The sequence below is a fragment of the Artemia sp. Qi Xiang Cuo genome, chromosome 7 (genome assembly GCF_049724085.1).
Source record: "Artemia sp. Qi Xiang Cuo chromosome 7, ASM4972408v1, whole genome shotgun sequence".
Lineage (NCBI taxonomy): Eukaryota > Metazoa > Arthropoda > Branchiopoda > Anostraca > Artemiidae > Artemia > Artemia sp. Qi Xiang Cuo.
Window position 1 is genome coordinate 68,162,953 of NC_142800.1, and position 20,499 is coordinate 68,183,451.

The following is a 20,499-nucleotide window of genomic DNA, read 5'->3' on the forward strand; positions in this document are numbered from 1 at the left end:
TCCCTCTAAAAATAGAAGCCGCCACATCAGTTTCGTTCGGATTTTTGAAGGTGTTAGAATTATCTAAAAATGGAAGCCTCCAGAAATTTTAAAATGGACATGACCTGGAGATACCAAGAGGTGAGTCTCTTTTCTCTAGTAGTTCCTAACCCCCCTCCTCCAAGCAACATCGCCCCTCCACCAGACCATCTTGTCTTTACTCATTTTACAGCTCATATTATCCCCTATTTACCATGTATAAATCCCAATCCTCCTACCTCATTTGATGATAATAAATCTTTTCAAAAGAAAGCATTCTTTTTGGTAAATAGCGCTTTCCGAGAAAGGCAGTCTCTTTCCCCCTTACGCCTAGAGACGGTCGTTTAAACCTTAGCTTGCGATTCCTCAAATTTGACTCGTGTCTCTTGTGGTCTAAACAAAGACATCTGTTATAAACAAAGCGGAAGGGTTGCTTTGCTGTCAATTAATAGACCTTACTAGGGATGATCCATTTTTGAACCGAGTTAGGTCAGTAATTCTCGCAAGGCACAAATTAAATCATTTTTTTCTCCCAAATTCTACTTTTTGCTTTCTTGGTGGAATGAGACCGGGGATATTTAGATGTCGGAGATTTCATATTTAAATAAATGATCTTATTTTCAAATTGAAGCACTTTTTAGCCTCAGACGGATGAATAATGCTAGTTTTTTAAAAGCCTCAGATACCTACATATGAGGCTGGAGGGTTAGAAAAACCTGGGATATTTCCAGGGTGCGTACCACAGAATATTCCCCAGAATATTCATTTTGTTAATCAACTTAGTTAAATGAAGCTATAAAGTAAAGGGCTATTTTAATTAGTGTCCGATAGATATTTCGGCCGACCGATATTATCGGGCCGATATGAGGGTCAGTGCTATCGGATATGGTCCGATATGGTCCTTATCGGCTATCGGAATAATAATATTGGTTATCGGCCGATACACATAGGCTATATGTTGTTTATGCTCAACTTGTCCAGAAGACGGCACCAGATTTTCTCAGGTAATTTTCACTTGTCCAGTCCTTTGGGGCGGAGCCCCCAAGTCAGCTAAGCCTGACAATGGTGAAAAGAGCAGCAGAGGTGAGTAAAATGAAGTACAGTGTATTTGTGGTCAATACTTGTCAATACACACCTGGTGCAGCAATGTTCTAAATGTATGGCGACTTGAAGAACATACATCTTCTACCAAAACAACTAAAAATAATACAATAAACTATACATTTCTGTTTAATGAATGTTCATTTACTGTCGGAAATTTTTGGGGTAACTATGACATTTTCCACTGCTAAAAGGAGTAGAAATATTTTTTTTTCAGGCCGATTTTGACATTGTTGATCTGTTCAATAAGTTCTTTGGGGGAGAAGCTGCACTGACGAATGACAACACCAGTTATGAAATCCCACCATGGATCAAGGATGTGCTAAAACCAGGTCTAAACGAAGACCCTAAGAACCTAAATTTGCAGTTGCAGTTACTATAAACGATGGGTCTGTGGAACCAACACCTAGACTATCAAACGTGATAAGATGTGAAAATCAACAACCTGGACCATTAGTTGCGACAACACCAATACAGGCAGCTAAAGAAAAAGCCTTTGCCAAAGTATCTGAAGGAATCAAAATTGAAAATTAACAGCAAAGACACGCAGGGTTAGAAGATAAACAAAAATGAGAATTAGAGCGTATGAAAAATGAAAATGAATAGCCGAGACCCGTGTGGTTAGAAGACAAACGAAAATGAGAATTAGAGTGTATCAAAAATGAAAAAGAAGAGCAGAGACACACGCAGTTAGAGATAAACGAAAACGAGAATTAGAGAGTATAGAAAATGAAAATGAACAGCAAAGGGCAATATGATCACCGGTTTCCAGCTTGCAGGATTCCTGTGACACTTTCTAGGTGCACCAACAATATATATATATATATATATATATATATATATATATATATATATATATATATATATATATATATATATATATATATATATATATATATATATATATTGTTGGTGCTGTGCTGAACCGGGCCTTGGACATAGGGCGGAAATATTCACTGAATTGAATTCCAGTGTCTTGATAAAAATATCCCTATTTTTTCCGTAAATGAACATTCATTAAACAGAAATGTATAGTTTATTGTATTATTTTTAGTTGTTTTGGTAGAAGATGTATGTTCTTCAAGTCGCCATACAATTAGAACATTGCTGCACCAGGTGTGTATTGACAAGTATTGACCACAAATACACTGTACTTCATTTTACTCACCTCTGCTGCTCTTTTGACCATTGTCAGGCTTAGCTGACTTGGGGGCTCCACCCCCAAGGACTGGACAAGTGAAAATTACCTGAGAAAATCTGGTGCCGTCTTCTGGACAAGTTAAGCATAAAAAATATATAGCCTATGTGTATCGGCCGATAACCAATATTATTATTCCGATAACCGATAAGGACACTGACCCTCATATCGGCCCGATAATATCGGTCGGCCGATTCCGATTCGGTAATGCTAAGTGGAGCTCCTAACCCCTCGCACTTGGGCAATATGATCACCGGTTTCCAGCTTGCAGGATTCCTGTGACACTTTCTAGGTGCTCCAATATTTCCCCTAGCAACCTCCATTTGTCTCGATTCGTAGCTATTTTTTTTAAATTCGTGTTTGTTTGTTATAGAATGGCAGTGTGGTCTTCGTCACTATTTACGTCTAGCTTATGCTTATGGGGAGAAGTTGACCTATGATATCTTTTATTTTCTTAGTTTGGTAAGAAAATACTGCTAATATTATCAATCACCAAAAAATTCTTAGAATCCTTCAGAAATGAAAATCTTAATCCCAAGTCTTTAAGATGTAAATTACATTTAAATACCCGTACAAAAGCAATTCGCTAATACACTAAAATTAAAAACCTTAGTCCATATTATTAAGAACAAAAAAACAAAAACGACATATTCTTTCTTCAGAAGGAAAATATTTTTTTTTTCTAAAGCCTGTCCCTCGTTGATTTTTCTCAAGCTGTTAGATTGGGAAGGAATTTGTTTAGCCATTATTTTCGCTTGTCAGAAGAACGTCTTTATAAAAAAATCTGGAAAGCTTGAGAGATGAATCTTCGATGAGAACCGTATTTATTCTCCAAGTTTCACTCCTGGACCTGCTGTTGTTAACCTCAGTAGTACCCGTACTCTGCTTTCAAGCGCACATATAAGGAAATTAACATTGAAAAAATAGTGTTGAATTTCAAACGCACAGATAGAGAAAATAGTATTGGATTTCAAACGCACAGATAGGGAAAATAGTGTTGGATTTCAAAGTCACGCCCTCCCCAGTTTCAAACTCATGCCCTCCTTTTTCCCATAGGATTTCAAAGTCATGCCCTCTGACGTCACGCGGCACACCTGTTTCTAGGTGACATTTCCGCCCTTGGCAAGAGTTCAAAGGTCAGGTGACACACCCCCTTTCTTTTTCTATGACAGCCCTGGCAAGATTCTAAGCACATACCCTATTTCTAGGTGAAATTCTCATATGTTTCTTTTACTTGGAATGTGGTCCGTACAATAGAAAAGTAGTAATAATAGGGAAATTATGACATCACAGCGCACACCTCCTTTTCAAGCATAAGTTACACCACGCGACACACCTGTACAATGTGGTCAGCTGTTTCTAGGTGACGGCTGGCAAGATTTAAAGGATTTCAGTTTTATGTTATATGATTATTTGGAATGGGGTCCGTATAATAGAAAAGTTTTAATAATAACCTCCTAGCCCCTCATCTCTGTTTATAGCGTATGTTACACCACGCGACACACCCACGCCTTTTAAAGGGCCAGATAAGTGGAGCTACCAGCCCCTCACACCTGCACAGTGCAGTCACCTGTTCTATTGAAAGGAACACACTTGGCAAGACTCCTTGACACACCCCTCTGGACTCCAATGACGTCATACAGCTTAACCCATTTCAAACAGATAGATATGTACTTTGCGACATGAACCCATGGGGGAATTCCCGCTTGTAACGTAACAACACCCCAAACCCCCAAAGCATTCTTTTTTCATTAACCTAATGGTGGCACACAATGATTGCGCATCTTTTACTGCCAGATAAGACCATTTCGAAATTTTTCGCCGAAAAGCCTTTCTTTTTCGGCGTTTCATTTTTCGCTCGAAACACCATTCATTTTTTTTTTCTAGAGTTCTTGACCCCGCCAAGACTCGAAAGGTCATTCCTTTCCAGTGGTACTGCACCCCCAAGCAAGTAGTCCATAAAACCTTCCCCAATATTTTGTATCTTGAACCATATTCAAAAAATAAACTATTTCACGACACTTGAGTGATATTAGATGCAATTTAAACCATATTAAGAGCTTTTAAGGAAATACCCCTTTTTTATTAAGATAAATTTATAAATATTAAAAAAATATCCTAACGATAGGTTCCACCTCCTGACTTATCTTTAAGCTCTAGACTAAATTATTCAATGACAATGCATACCACATTGGTAAATTATGGATGACATTAAACACCCCCAAAGACATCGCTACACCTCCCCCCAGGAAACCTTTCAGGCATTTCCGACTAAAAATTATGGTTCTGAATCGCGTGATTCAACCCAAGCCAATCATAACGCCCCACAAAATACTCCACACTACCAGAGCATTTCACCTATGTGACACCGCCCCCTGCCCCATTCTCTGGGTGACCTGATATTAGTGAGATTTCCCATTTTTTGGCACTCGTTAGAACGGCGTGTTTACTACCAAATTTGATACACTCCGGGGGGGGGGGGTATTTGTATTCAAGATATTAATAAAGGGGAAATGCGTATCTTACTTTTTCCCAAACAATAAATCTTAAAAACACAGACAATGAAAATAAAAACAAATTGACAGCCAATAAGACATAAAAAGAGAGCTAAAAAACCCGACAAAAATAAAAGATGAAAATGTCATCTTTATTACACAAAAAAAGAACTATCTATTATAGAAAACTGGGGGCTTCTAGCCTGAAACCCCCCAGAGACTAGGGGATGGGGGAGTGATATTATATACAATTTAAACCATATTAAGAGCTTTTAAGCAAATACCCCTTTTTCATTAAGATAAATTCATGGTTATTTCACATTATCCTAACAGTAGGTTCAACCCTCCTAGTAGCATTGATTTTCAGAGGGAACCTTGATAATAGATGTAGTTTTTAGGCGTTATTGCAGCTTTAAAAGGATAAAGAATAATATGCCTAATTTAAGGGGAAACGAAGGGAGAGGACTTCAGGGGCGGGGAGCCGTTTTCTTCGTCACCAGCTCAACACTGTTTTATTTTTTATCGTTACACAAAGCGGTAATTTTCAAGCGTACATTTATGGTTATCCTGTCTCCCTCCACTAAGGTACCGACCTGTTTGCTGGTCGCCTCCGAGGAAGTGTCCGGTCCCCCCCCCCCCGAGTGGTTACTCTTAGCCCAGGGTACATTTTCACCGAAACATCAAAACACGCAAAGGATGGGAAATTCTATTTCGAGAAATTCTTGCTACAATCCCCTCCGTGCGCTGTGGGGGAGTTTGGTCTGTGTCTACTCTTTTTAGGGGACGGAATCTCGCCACCCTAAGCGCAGTGGGGGATTTTGGTCCATGGCTATTCATTCCTGGGACGGCATCCGGGCTTCGGCTAGGTGATAAAAGAGGCTAAAAAACGCTATTGTTCGAGATAACATAAAATTTAGTAATAATATGGAAATTATCATATAATTTTTACGGCAACCCTCTAACGTCAGACCCTCCCTATTTCTAGTGCTCAGTTTGCAAAATTCGTGCCCTGGAAAATCTCCGCCCTGAAAAAATTCCAGCCATTGATACATTGTTTTTCTGGAAGACCCCCTGGATTTCCCGTGATCAGGTCTAATATGAATAACGCAAGCGTATCTCACAAACAAGCCTAAAAGGACCCCATGGACCTCCAGCACGGCACATACACATGTGTATTGCGTATTAACGGCGATGTGTATCTTAAGCAAAGATACCTAATGGGAGAGCTTGGAAGATCATCTTACGAGAAGGGCAGATGTCCAAACCGATAAAAAGTATACTTATGGTCCAGAGCGGTATAGTGCTACGACAACCCCCCCCCCCCCCATGACAACCCACCCCTCCCACTTTGAAAACAGTGAAGTCCTCCCTTTCTTTGCTAGTGTTTGATATTCTGAGCATTTCACATCACAATGTTACACAATTACTGCCCCTGTGACAAACCACTGTCCTCACCCCCCCCCTCCCAAAAAAAAACACTTTTCAGTCTTTTCTCGTTAAAAATTATATTTTGAAATTATTCATTAGGGTTTTTGCAAGCAATTCAGCCCAAAGTACCACCCTATAAATACTCTCTAGAATCCCTACAACACATTCCATCATCATTGTAAGCGTCTTCTAACATTTGAAACACACACATGCACACACACACATAAAAAACACACACGCACAAACACACATAAAACAACACACACACAAACGCACAAAAGAAAACACACGCAAAAACACACACACACACAAAACACACACAAACATACACACACAAAAACAAAAACAAAACACACACAAAAAAAACTCACACACACACAAAAAAATAAAAAAAAAAAACACACCCACACACACACCCCCAAAAGCACTAACAAAAATACACAAACAAACACAAACACACGAACACAAAAAACAAACGCACGCTCACACACAAATACACACACACACACAGAGACGACACGCACAAAGAGACGACACAGATACAGAGACGACACACTCAAACACAGACGACACACACACACACACGCACACACATACACAAAACAAACAAACAAACACACACAAAAACAAAAACAAAACACACACAAAAAACAAACACACACACACCCACACACAAAAAACACACCCACACACAAAAACACACACACATCAAACACACAAACACACGAACACAAAAAACAAACGCACGCACACACACAAATACACACACACACACAGAGTCGACACGCACAAAGAGACGACACAGATACAGAGACGACACACACACACACAGACGACACACACACACACACAAAAACACACACACACACACAAAAAACCCACACACACAAACACGCACACACACATAAACATAAAAACAACACGCGCACACACACACACATGTCCTACGTACGCGCGCGTACGTAGGCTAACCTAACCTAACCTAACTTAACCTAACCTAACCTAATTTGATCTAGCCTAACCTAACCTAACAAAAATCAAGAAAATGTAACTGTGTCAAGGTAAAGCACAACAAAACACTACTGAAATATTCCAACTCTTGCATTTCAAAGAAAGAAAACCAAAATTATCTTTAAAAATCAAGAGAATGTAACTGTGACAAAGTAAACCACGGCAAAACACTACTGAAATATTCCAACTCATGCATTTCAATGAAAGAAATCCGAAATGAACTTTAAAAAATCAAGAGAATGTAACAGTGACTAGGTAAACAATAACAAAAAACTACTGAAATATTCCAACTCTTGAATTTCATTGAAAGAAATTTCAATGAACTTTGAAAAATCAAGAGAATGTAACTGTGATAGGGTAAACCACAACAAAACACCACTGAAGTATCCCAACTCTTGCATTTCAATGAGTGAAATTCAAAATGAACTTTGAAAAATCAAGAGAAAGTAATTGTGACAAGGTAAACCACGACAGAACAACGCTGAAATATTCCAATTCTTGCATTTCAACGAAAAAAATTCAAAATGAACTTTGAAAAATCAAGAGAATGTAACAGTGACAAGACAAACCATGACAAAACACTATTGAAATATTCCAACTCTTACATTTCAACAAAAGAAATTCAAAATAAACTGTGAAAAATCAAGAGAATGTAACTGTGACATGGTAAACTACAATAAAACACTACTGAAATATTCGAACTCTTGTTTTTCAACGAAACAAATTCCAAATGAACTTTGAAAAATCAATAGAACGTAACTATGACGAGGTAAACCACGATAAAACACTACTGAAATATTCCAACTCTTGCATTTCAACGAAAGAAATCCAAAATGAACTTTGAAAAATCAAGAGAATGTGAGTGTGACAAGGTAAACCACAACAAAACACTAATGAAATATTCCAACTCTTGCATTTCAACGAAAGAAATCCAAATGAACTTTGAAAAATCAAGAAAATGTAACTGTGACAAGGTAAACCACAACAAAACACTACTGAAAGATTCCAACTCTTGCATTTCAACGAAAGAAATTCAAAATGAACTTTGAAAAATCAAGAAAATGTAACTGTGACGACGTAAACCACAACAAAACACTACTGAAATATTCCAACTCTTGTATTTCAACAAAAGAAATTCAAAATGAACTTTAAAAAAGTAAGAGAATGTAACTGTGACAAGGTAAACCATGACAAAACACTACTGAAATATTCCAACTCTTGCATTTCATTGAAAGAAATTCAAAATGAACTTTGAAAAATTAAGAGAATGTAACTGTGACAAGGTATACCACAACAAAACACTATTGAAATATTCCAACTCTCACATTTCATTGAAAGAAATTCAAAATTAACTTTGAAAAATTAAGAGAATGTAACTTTAACAAGGTAAACCACAACAAAACACTACTGAAAGATTCCAACTCTTGCATTTCAACGAAAGAAATTCAAAATGAACTTTGAAAAATCAAGAAAATGTAACTGTGACAACGTAAACCACAACAAAACACTACTGAAATATTCCAACTCTTGTATTTCAAAAAAAGAAATTCAAAATGAACTTTGAAAAATCAAGAGAATGTAACTGTGACATGGTAAACCACGAAAAGACACTACTGAAATAATCATACTCTTTCATTTCAATGAAAAAAATCCAAAATGAAATTAGAAACATCAAAAGAATTTAACTGTGACATGTTAAACTATGACATAAAACTATTGAAATATTAAATCTAATTAATTTCAATTATAGAAATTCAAAATCAAATTGTAAATACCGAGAGGATTAATGTGTTACAGGGTATAGCGCGACAAAACACTACTGAAATATTCCAACTCTCACATTTAATCGAAAGAAATTCAAAATGAACTTCGAAAAATTAAGAGAGTGTAACTGTGACAAGGTCAACCACTACGAAACACTACGGAAATATTTAAACTCTTGCATTTCAATGAAAGAAATTCAAAATGAACTTTGAAAATTTAAGAGAATGTAACTGTGACATGGTATACCATGATAAAACACTGGTGAAATATTCCAAATCTTGCATTTCAACGAAAGAAAATCCAAAATGATAATTGAAAAATTAAGAGAATGTAAGTGTGACAAGGTAAACCCCGACAAACACTACTGAAACATTCCAACTTTTGCATTTTAACGAAATAAATTCAAAAATTAATTTTGAAAAATCAAGAGAATGTAAGTTTGAGGAGGTAAACCACGACAAAACACCACTGAAATATTCCAACTCTTGCATTTCAATGAAAGAAATTCAAAATGAACTTTGAAAAATTAAGAGAATGTGACTGTGACAGGGTACGCCTTGACAAAACACTACTGAAATATTCCAACTCTTGCATTTCAACGAAAGAAATCCAAAATGAACTTTGAAAAATTAAGAGAATGTAACTATGACTATGAAAACCACAACAAAACACTATTGAAATATTCCAACTCTTGCATTTCATCAAAAGAAATCCAAAATGAACTTTGAAAAATTAAGAATGTAAGTTTGACAAGGTAAACCACATCAAAACACTATTGAAATATTCCAACTCTTACATTTCAACGAAAGAAAACCAAAATGAACTTTGAAAAATCTAGAGAATGTAACTGTGACAAGGTAAACCACGACAAAACACTACTGAAATATTCCAACTCTTGCATTTCAATGAAAGAAATTCAAAATGAACTTTGAAAAATCAAGAGAATGTAACTATGACTAGGTAAACCACGACAAAACACTATTGAAATATTCCAACTTTTGCATTTCATCGAAAGAAATCCAAAATGAACTTTGAAAAATTAAGAGACTGTAACTGTGACTAGGTAAACTACAACAGAACACTACTGAAATATTGCAACTATTTCATTGCAACGAAAGAAATCAAAAATGAACTTTGAAAAACCAAGAGAATGTAACTGTGACAAGGTTAACCACGACAAAACACTACTTAAATATTCCAACTCTTTCATTTCAATGAAGGAAATACAAAATAAGCTTTGAAAAATCAAGAGAATGTAACTGTGACAAGGTAAACCACAACAAAACACTACTTAAATATTCCAACTCTTACATTTCAATGAAAGAAATTCAAATGAACTTTGAAAAATCAAGAAAAAGTAACTGTGACAAGGTAAACCACGACAAAACACTAATGAAATATTTCAACTCTTGCATTTCATCGAAAGAAATCCAAAATGAACTTTGAAAAATTAAGAGAATGTGACTGTGACAAGGTAAACCATGACAAAACACTACTGAAATATTCCAACTCTTGCATTTCATCGAAAGAAATCCAAAATGAACTTTGAAAAATCAAGAAAATGTAACTGTGACGAGGTAAACCACTACAAAACACTACTGAAATATTCCTAAGAAAAAATTTAGAATTTGTAAAATTGGTTTAAGAAGGATATTAAGAAAGGCACTTGTTCTGAAAAGATATAATAAAGCTTTTTGAAAAGTATTGCTTGATCTTGGGGTGAGCAAAAAGTAGTAAAGTTGTTTCGAAGAAGATAACTAATTCAATATGTAAAATTTGTTTAGGAAGGAAATTAAGAAAAAAACATTTTCTGAAAAGATATATTAAAGCCTTTTGGGAAGAATTGCTTGATGTTTGGGTTTGCAAAAAAGAATTAAAGTACAGTTTTGGTGAAAAAGACAAGCACTTCAACTTGTAAAATGGGTTTAGGAATAAAATTACATGAAGAACTTGTTCTGAAAAGATATAATAAAGCCTTTTGAAAGGTATTGCTTGATGTTGAGGTATCCAAAAAACTGTAATGTAAAGTTGTGGGGGAAAAGATGACTACTTCAACATGTAAAATTGGTTTAGGAAGCACATTACGTAAAGAACTTGTTCTGAAAAGCCTTTGAAACGTATTTCATGGTGTTGAGGCATCCAAAAAGCTGTAAAGTAAAGTTGTGGATGAAATGGACGGGTACTTCAAGTTGGAAAATTGGTTTAGAAGGGACATTAAGAAAGGAAATTGCTCTGAAATGCCTTTTGAAAGGTATTTCTTGGTGTTGAGGTATCCGAAAAGCTGTAAAGTAAAGTTGTGTGTCAAATGGATGGGTACTTCAAGTTGTAAAATGGGTTTAGAAGGGAAATTAAGAAAGGAACTTACTCTGCTATGCCTTTTGAAAAGTATTTCTCGGTGTTGAGGTATCCAAAAAGCTGTAATGTAAAGTTGTGGGTGAAAAGGACGGATGCTTCAACTTGTAAAATGGGTATAGAAGGGACGTTAAGAAAAAAAGTTGCTCTGGAATGCCTTTTGAAAAGTATTTCTCGGTGTTGAGGCATCCAAAAAGCTGTAATGTAAAGTTGTGGGTGAAAAGGAGGGATGCTTCAAGTTGTAAAATGGGTTTAGAAGGGACATTATGAAAAGAACTTGTTCTGAAATGGTCTTTGAAAAGTATTGCTTGGTGTTGAGGTATCCAAATGTCTTTTGAAAAGTATTTCTTGTTGTTGAGGTATCCAAAAAGCTGTAAAGTAAAGTTGTGGGTGAAATGGATGGGATACTTCAATTTGTAAAATGGGTTTGAAGGGACATTAAGAAAGTAACTTGCTCTGAAATGTCTTTTGAAAAGTATTTCTTGGTGTTGAGGTATCCAAAAAGGCAGTATAGTAAAGTTGTGGGTGAAAAGGATGGATGCTTCAAGTTGGAAAATGGGTTTAGAAGGGACATTATGAAAAGAACTTGTTCTGAAATGTCTTTTGAAATGTATTTCTTGCTGTTGAGGTATCCAAAAAGCTGTAAAGTAAAGTTGTGGGTGAAATGGATGGGTACTTCAAGTTGTAAAATGGGTTTAGAAGGACATTAAGAAAAGGAACTTGTTCTGAAATGTCTTTTGAAAGGTATTTCTTGGTGTTGAGGTATCCAAAAATCTGTAAAGTAAAGTTGTGGGTGAAATGGATGGGATACTTCAAGTTTTAAAATGGGTTTAGAAGGGACATTAAGAAAGTAACTTGCTCTGAAATGTCTTTTGAAAAGTATTTCTTGGTGTTGAGGTTATCAAAAAAGCTGTAAAGTAAAGTTGTGGGTGAAAAGGATGGATGCTTCAAGTTGGAAAATGGGTTTAGAAGGGACATTAAGAAAGTAACCTGCTCTGAAATGTCTTTTGAAAAGTATTGCTTGGTGTTGAGGTATCCAAAAAGCTGTAAAGTAAAGTTGTGGGTGAAAAGGATGGGTACTTCAAGTTGTAAAATGGGTTTAGAAGGGACATTAAGAATAGAAATTGCTCTGAAATGCCTTTTGAAAAGTATTTCTCGGTGTTGAGGTATCCAAAAAGCTGTAATGTAAAGTTGTGGGTGAAATGGATGGGTACTTAAATTTGTAAAATGGGTTTAGAAGGGACATTAAGAAAAAAACTTGCTCTGAAATGCCTTTTGAAAAGTATTTCTCGGTGTTGAGGTATCCAAAAAGCTGTAAAGTAAAGTTGTGGGTGAAAAGGATGGATGCTTCAAGTTGTAAAATGGGTTTAGAAGGGACATTATGAAAAGAACTTGTTCTGAAATGGTCTTTGAAAAGTATTTCTTGGTGTTGAGGTATCCAAAAAGGCTGTAAAGTAAAGTTGTGGGTGAAAAGGATGGATGCTTCAACTTGTAAAATGGGTTTAGGATGGACATTAAGAAAGGAACTTGCTCTGAAATGTCTTTTGAAAGGTATTTCTTGGTGTTGAGATATCCAAAAAGGCAGTAAAGTAAAGTTGTGGATGAGAAGGATGGATGCTTCAAGTTGGAAAATGGGTTTAGAAGGGACATTATGAAAAGAACTTGTTCTGAAATGTCTTTTGAAAAGTATTTCTTGGTGTTGAGGTATCAAAAAAACTGTAATGTAAAGTTGTGGGTGAAAAGGATGGGTACTTCAAGTTGTAAAATGGGTTTAGAAGGACATTAAGAAAAGGAACTTGCTCTGAAATGTCTTTTGAAAAGTATTTCTTGGTGTTGAGGTATCCAAAAATCTGTAAAGTAAAGTTGTGGGTGAAATGGATGGGATACTTCAAGTTGTAAAATGGGTTTAGAAGGGACATTAAGAAAGTAACTTGCTCTGAAATGTCTTTTGAAAAGTATTTCTTGGTGTTGAGGTATAAAAAAAGCTGTAAAGTAAAATTGTGGGTGAAAAGGATGGATGCTTCAAGTTGGAAAATTGGTTTAGGAGGGACATTAAGAAAGTAAATTGTTCTGAAATGGTCTTTGAAAGTATTTCTTGGTGTTGAGGTATCAGAAAAGGCTGTAAAGTAAGGTTGTGGGTGAAAAGGATGGGTACTTCAACTTGTAAAATGGGTTTAGAAGGGATAGTAAGAAAGTAAATTGCTCTGAAATGACTTTTGAAAGGTATTTCTTGGTGTTGGGGTAACCAAAAAGCTGTAAAGTAAAGTTGTGGGTGAAATGGATGGGTACTTCAACTTGTAAAATGGGTTTAGAAGGGACATTAAGAAAGGAACTTGCTCTGAAATGTCTTTTGAAAAATATTTCTTGGTGTTGAGGTATCCAAAAAGCTGTAAAGTAAATTTTTGGGTGAAAAAGATAAGTACTTCAAGTTGGAAAATGGGTTTAGAAGGGACATTAAGCAAGTAACTTGCTCTGAAATGTCTTTTGAAAAGTATTTCTTGGTGTTGAGGTATACAAAAAGCTGTAAAGTAAAGTTGTGGGTGAGAAGGATGGGAACTTCAACTTGTAAAATGGGTTTAGAAGGGACATTAAGAACGGAACTTGTTCTGAAAGATATAATAAAGTGCATAAAAAAGTATTAACAAAATTGGGGAGGGGCCTCTTTGGGGGCCGGGGGAGGGCCTTTGGGGGTCTGGGGGGCCCTTGAGGGCCGGGTGGTCCTCTGGGAGCCCAGGGGGACCCTTGGGGACCGATGGCTTCCTTCGGGGTTGGGGTAGGGGGATCGGAGCCCTTTGGGGTTGGGGTAGGGACCTCACGACACTGTTCAAATGGAACTTGTGTATTATAAGGACCACACTCAGAACCTCTTCTAAAACATGTTCTAAAATCATCTTTTAGAATGTCTCTAACTGTTTCGCCGAAATAATTCCCTATAATGTCTAAAACGGTTTCGCTCAAATAATCCCTTAACGTAATTTATTCGTGTTCCTTTTGTTTTTGGCATCCACATGCGGCCAAATTTGAAATTACTAAGAAACCTTTTCAGGCGTTAATCTCTTTATCTCTAAGATCATAACATTCACCCGGAAACAGTTCGCCAGGTCGAACTCCAAAGATATTAATAAACTTCGTCCCAGAGACAATTCTTCTTTGAAACAATAAATTAATTCCCCTTTCGTGAATCAATAATTCCGGAAACAATTCTCCTGGTCGAACTCCAAAGATATTCATAAACTTCGTCCCGGAGACAATTCTCCTTGGAAACAATAAATTAATTCCCCTTTCGTGAATCAATAATTCCGGAAACAATTCTCCTGGTCGAACTCCAAAGATATTAATAAACTTCGTCCCGGAGACAATTCTCCTTGGAAACAATAAATTAATTCCCCTTTCGTGAATCAATAATTCCCCTTAGAAACAACAAATTAATTCCCCTTTCGTGTCAAATCAATCAACCATGACATCATCTGTCACGTGTGATCTAACTGTTTCCTATTCCTGGAAACTCATAACATTCGCACCGAGCATGCACTTGGCCACAACAACAACAACAACGAATAAATCGACCTTGGAAAAAGAGGTCATTGACCCCATTAGACTCGATCAATAATCCTTGAATAAATTATGACCCGTCAGCATTAAACTAAATTGTAGATGGCAGCAGGGGTGCCCGTCACGAGCTCATGATGCCTTTCTACTATAGCCCTAGAGAGCGGTATTGAACCACATTTTTCGTATAGCCTATTGTTTGAAATACGGTCAGTCAGCCGGGTACCCAGAACAATCCTTAAGCAATTTCTCTGGAAAACATCTAGCAAATCTTCATCCGCTTTTCGGAGCGTCCATGCTTCAGAGCCATATTTGACCACTATCATCACTGTAGCTTCTAATATTCTAATCTCGGTTTGCAGACTTATCTTACTATTCTTCCAGACTTTTTTTTAACTGTGAAAAAACATCCTGAGCCTTGGCTATTCTATATTTAACATCTTCACTGCTCCAACCATCTTTACTAATAATACTGCCAAGGTAAGTGAAGCTGCCCACTTGATCAATCTTTTCATTACCCAACGTCACCTTTTCATCTTCACTATTCCTAGCCTTAGCGACTTAGCCTACCTAACATTAATTTTCAAACCAATTCTAGCACTATGAACTCGCAAAACCTCTCATTTCATTTTGCTTACACTTTTATCTAGGTGCTTAAATCATCAGCATAATCCAAGTCCAGGAGACTTTTTCCTCCCCATTTGATTCCGTGGTCTCCCATTGCCTTTCCTGTACTCCTTAAAACAAAGTCCATCAAAATAATCCATACAAAGGGAGATAGAACACAACCCTGCTTACCTCCTGATTTAATACAAAACCAGCTGCTAACCTCATTTCCTACCTTAACCGCATCAGTGTTATTCTCGTACATAGCAATAATCACCTTAATGTATTTATCTGGTATACCATACAATGATAAAACCTTTACCAAAGCTCTTCTGTAAACAGTATCGAACGCTTGCTCATAATGTATAAAACTGAAGACCAAAGGTCTTTGACAACTCAGGCACTTCTCAATTATTAGCCTAAGAGTGAAAATTTGGTCGACACATCCTCTACCTTTTCTAAAACCGCACTGCTCTTCTCTTAAAACTTTATCTACGGCGTCTCTCAGTCTAAAAAGTATCATATTACTAAGTAATTTACTACCTACAGAGACCAGACTAATGCCTCGATAATTACCACACTCAATTTTATCAATTTTCTTATAAAGTGGCTTAATTAAGGTTTTCCTAAAATCGTTAGGTACTTCCCCTTTTTCAAAAATCATATTCATAATCTTCAGTAATTTATTTCTAACTTAAGAGCCACCATATTTAAGAAACTCATTTACCACTCTATTAGCACCTGGTGCCTTATTATTTTTCAATCCTTTTACTACTGTCGTTAATTCTTCCTCACAAAACAAATCTTCCTTCACATCCAAGGTATCACAAACTTTTTAGTTTTCCTCTATATTTTTTCCTGCAACTCTATCTCGGTTAAGCAAATTCTCAAAATGTTCGACCCATCTCTCTTTAGTTTTTTCCTTTATCGCTAATTGCGACCCCATTCCTATCTTTAACTGGGCCAAGTCTGTATTGACTACTCCCTCTCAATTTGTTAACGTGCCAGTACAATATTTTACTATTATGCCGTCTAGCCGCATCTTCCAGATCCTTTGCAATTTTATCCATGGCCTCCACTTCACACCTCCTTAATTCATATTTTAGTGCCTTCTCCACTTTCTCTACATTTCTTTTATTTTCATAAGATCTATCACTCAGATAATTCTTGTACAAGTCCTTTCTCCTTTCTATTAAACATAAAGCTTTTTCACTAATATTGTTAGCTGCAGTTCTAGCTTTCTTCCCTAATACACCTTCTGCAAATTCACAAATTATTTTTCTAAAATTATTCCGACCATCTTCCACATTATCAAATTATCATTGCTATCACTTTCAATTTGTTTGGTTCGTTACACCTCGGTTTATCTTTCGTCATTATGAAATATACATCGGCAAACCTTTTTTTTAACAGAGGTATGCGGCATGCGGCAGGCTTTTATATATATATATATATATATATATATATATATATATATATATATATATATATATATATATATATATATATATATATATATATATATATATATATATATATATATATATATATATATATATATATATATATATATATATATATATATATATATATGGTCTAGTTTTTCATGATGGTCCAGGTTGTAGATTTTTTAATTGTTCAAGTGGTGAAACAAAATTTTTATTTTGTTCCAATATGATAATAATTGTAAATTTTTGTTTTTGGGGCTTGTCTCAGTTGATATTCCAGGTTGTTGATTTTCACCCATTGTGAATTTAATTTGCTCGTGCTGTTCTTTTGGTCTTCACTTGGTTCCAAAGTATCAACATTTGTATTCTCATCGCTTCCATTTCTAATTTTGACACGTTTTGATTATCCCTATCGCTTATCTTTTAACCATATTTTTCATTCTTCTTCATTTTCAACTTTCATTACTTCAGAAAACTTGCTAATGCCCATTGCTTTAGCTGCCCTTTTTGGTTTAGTCTTACATGATGATCCAAATTATAAATGTGTTAATTGTTGAGGTGGTGGGAAAAAAACTTCAATTTCTTCCAGTGACCTATTATTTATAACACTTTTAAATTTTCGTTTATAGGGTCTTGTTTCATTTGATAGTCCTGGTTGTTGATTTTCACTCATTGGAAATTTAATGCCAATGCCCTTTGCTTTAGCTGCCCATTTTGGTCTAGTCTTACATGATGGTCCAGGTTGTAGATTTGTTAGTTGTTCAGGTGGTGGGAGGAAACTACTTTTTCTTCCAACGAATTATCTTTAATAAAATAGTAAATTTTCGTTTTTTGTGTCTACCTCTAGATAGGTTTTTCATACTGATGTCTTTTCATAATGCAGTCTTCTATAAGGTATTTGATTATTGCAGCAATAATCCAAATATATATATATATATATATATATATATATATATATATATATATATATATATATATATATATATATATATATATATATATATATATATATATATATATATATATATATATATATATATATATATATATATATATTATATATATTATATATATATATATATATATATATATATATATATATATAATATATATATATATATATATATATATATATAGCATATATATCATTTTCTCGAAGTATTGCCATGCGAAAGTAAAATCAAATTACAGAAATGGTTGTATATTTTGGTAATTATGCTTTATATAAAAGCAAATACAGTAAATGAGTTCTTTTTCTCCAAGCATTTGTTGTGCGAAAGTTAAATTCTGGTTTAAAGAGTCATTTTTAAGGGAACGATAGACCTCCTGACATTTAAGATGACCTAGATGTGTTACAAATTGAGCAAGCAATTTTTTTTTATTTAGCTAACTAAATAAGGGTTTTATTTATAAACATGAAAAAATTAAGAAAAAAAACGATACAGCAAAACACCACCCTTCTCAAGTTAAGAAGCTAAGAAATAAAGAAACTCAATTTAAATTGAATGTCAAGAGTGACATTCAGACTTAAAAGAAACAACGATGATGCCATGTTTGAAGAGAGCTACCCCTCCTCAAACCCTCACTCTCTACTCTAAAGCCTGACATTTTGTTGCGATTCCTTAAGAATGACTGCTCAAACCCAAGGACCGTTGAATAAGCATAAGAAGTAACTTTAAAGTGTAATAAAACTTTTGGGCAAAGATAGAGGGTCGGAGGTATCAGCCGCTCAGATACGGACTAGTCTTTGTCTATTTCGGTTTGACCCCATATGGCCCCCTGATACTTTCATAACAAAAGAACTGTTTAATCCAACTGAAGCTAATTCTCTTATGGTTTTAACCCAGCAATTTTTTTTTCTTTAAAGAGAAGGTTTTTGTGGCTATCTGAAGTCTGCTAGTTAATTTTGAAGAAGAACTAGTGGTATATTGGATGCACCTGTCACTGCGAAAAATTTGAAAAAAGTTTGAAAAAACTGCGAAAAATTTGAAGATTTGAAATTTCAACTAAATTGAAATTCAATGCAATCAAATTTAGTTCCTAAACTTATTTTACTATTTTGAGTTTTGCTGGCAACCCTGAGCTGTTAATGGTACTAGTAATTCCTATTCAAACTACACCGATATTAAAATGACTGCTATCAGTTCTTTCCATAGCCTATGTTCTTGCTTCACGGATGACATACCCTTTTATAACTGAAGAAAAACCGGTGCACCTTAAATAATTCTCTTCAAAACATAAAAGTGGAATACTGCTAGCAACTGAAGCTCCACTCTTTTCTAAGTCATTATTTCACAATAATTAACACAGGATTTCCAAAATTTTAAGCTTAGAAAGTATCTAGAGACAGTTCTATATTTCGGGAAAATGTTTAATTAAACTTAATATACCAAAAAAAAAATTCCTTTGTAGCAATTAAGGAGCTTTAAAGAATAAGTAGGCTTCTTAAATATACGGTTGAAATGCTTTAAAAGAATTTTCAGTATCACAGAAGGAATTAATTAAACCTTTAGGAATTCAGTAGAAATTCTTTCCAGCTTGCGAAATAGAAAAGAAAATAAACTGTGTATGGCAATGTAAAAAGACACGAATGCTAGCATATCAACAAATATTACAGTACAGAAGTGTAAATTTACAATAGTCTTATAGTTTACTAATTTGAATTAATAATTATAAGCAACAGTCATTAACAAGCACATGCACAAAATTAAATTGACTGCTAAATAAGATTTTTTTTTTTTTAAAATACAAAATAAAAAATTAATATTTTGCGGCTCTACTAACTAAGACCATTTTCCAAGTTAAAAGACCACGGGCTTACCTCAATAATACGCAATACTTCTAAGGATCATAATGTTAAAAATCAAAAGCTCGAGGGGGGGGGGGAATAGCTTGCATAAATATCTAATTAGCAGCTCAAAATTAAAATAGATTGAAATTTTTACCCATTTCTCTTTCAGACTAAACCCATATATATTTTTTTGACAAAGATCATGGTGTCAGTCCGGTAAAAAAAAAAAAAAAAAAAAAAAAAAAAAAACATAGCCTGAACCAAACCCAAACCTAAATTATCTATGTCAAGTTAAAAACTATAAATCTGGTTTGGGACTGAACTAAAAAACCTCCAAGATTCCCTTACGGACCTGAAACTCAAGCAATCACACTTAAACTGAATTTAAATGAAATAACTGAAGCCGTCTGGTCTATTTATTTATATATTTTCTTGTAGCTTAAGCCTTAGTTGCATTACACGTGATATGTAAATAATTGTTGATCCCAAATAAATAAACCCCAAAACATCATCAAATTTCAGTCCTATTATATCCGACATTTTTTTCACCTTAGGAAAACAAAATTTCACTCTTTGAATAAATATTCAATCTTACGGTCATATAAAATACGACCCTACTTCATTCTTCGACTTGTTTAGGAAGGACACAGGGTTCCCCGTGGGGCCCAAGTGATCCTCCCAAATCTCAAGATTATTATGATTGTTCTTATACTTTATAAAAGTTCTCTCATAATCGGC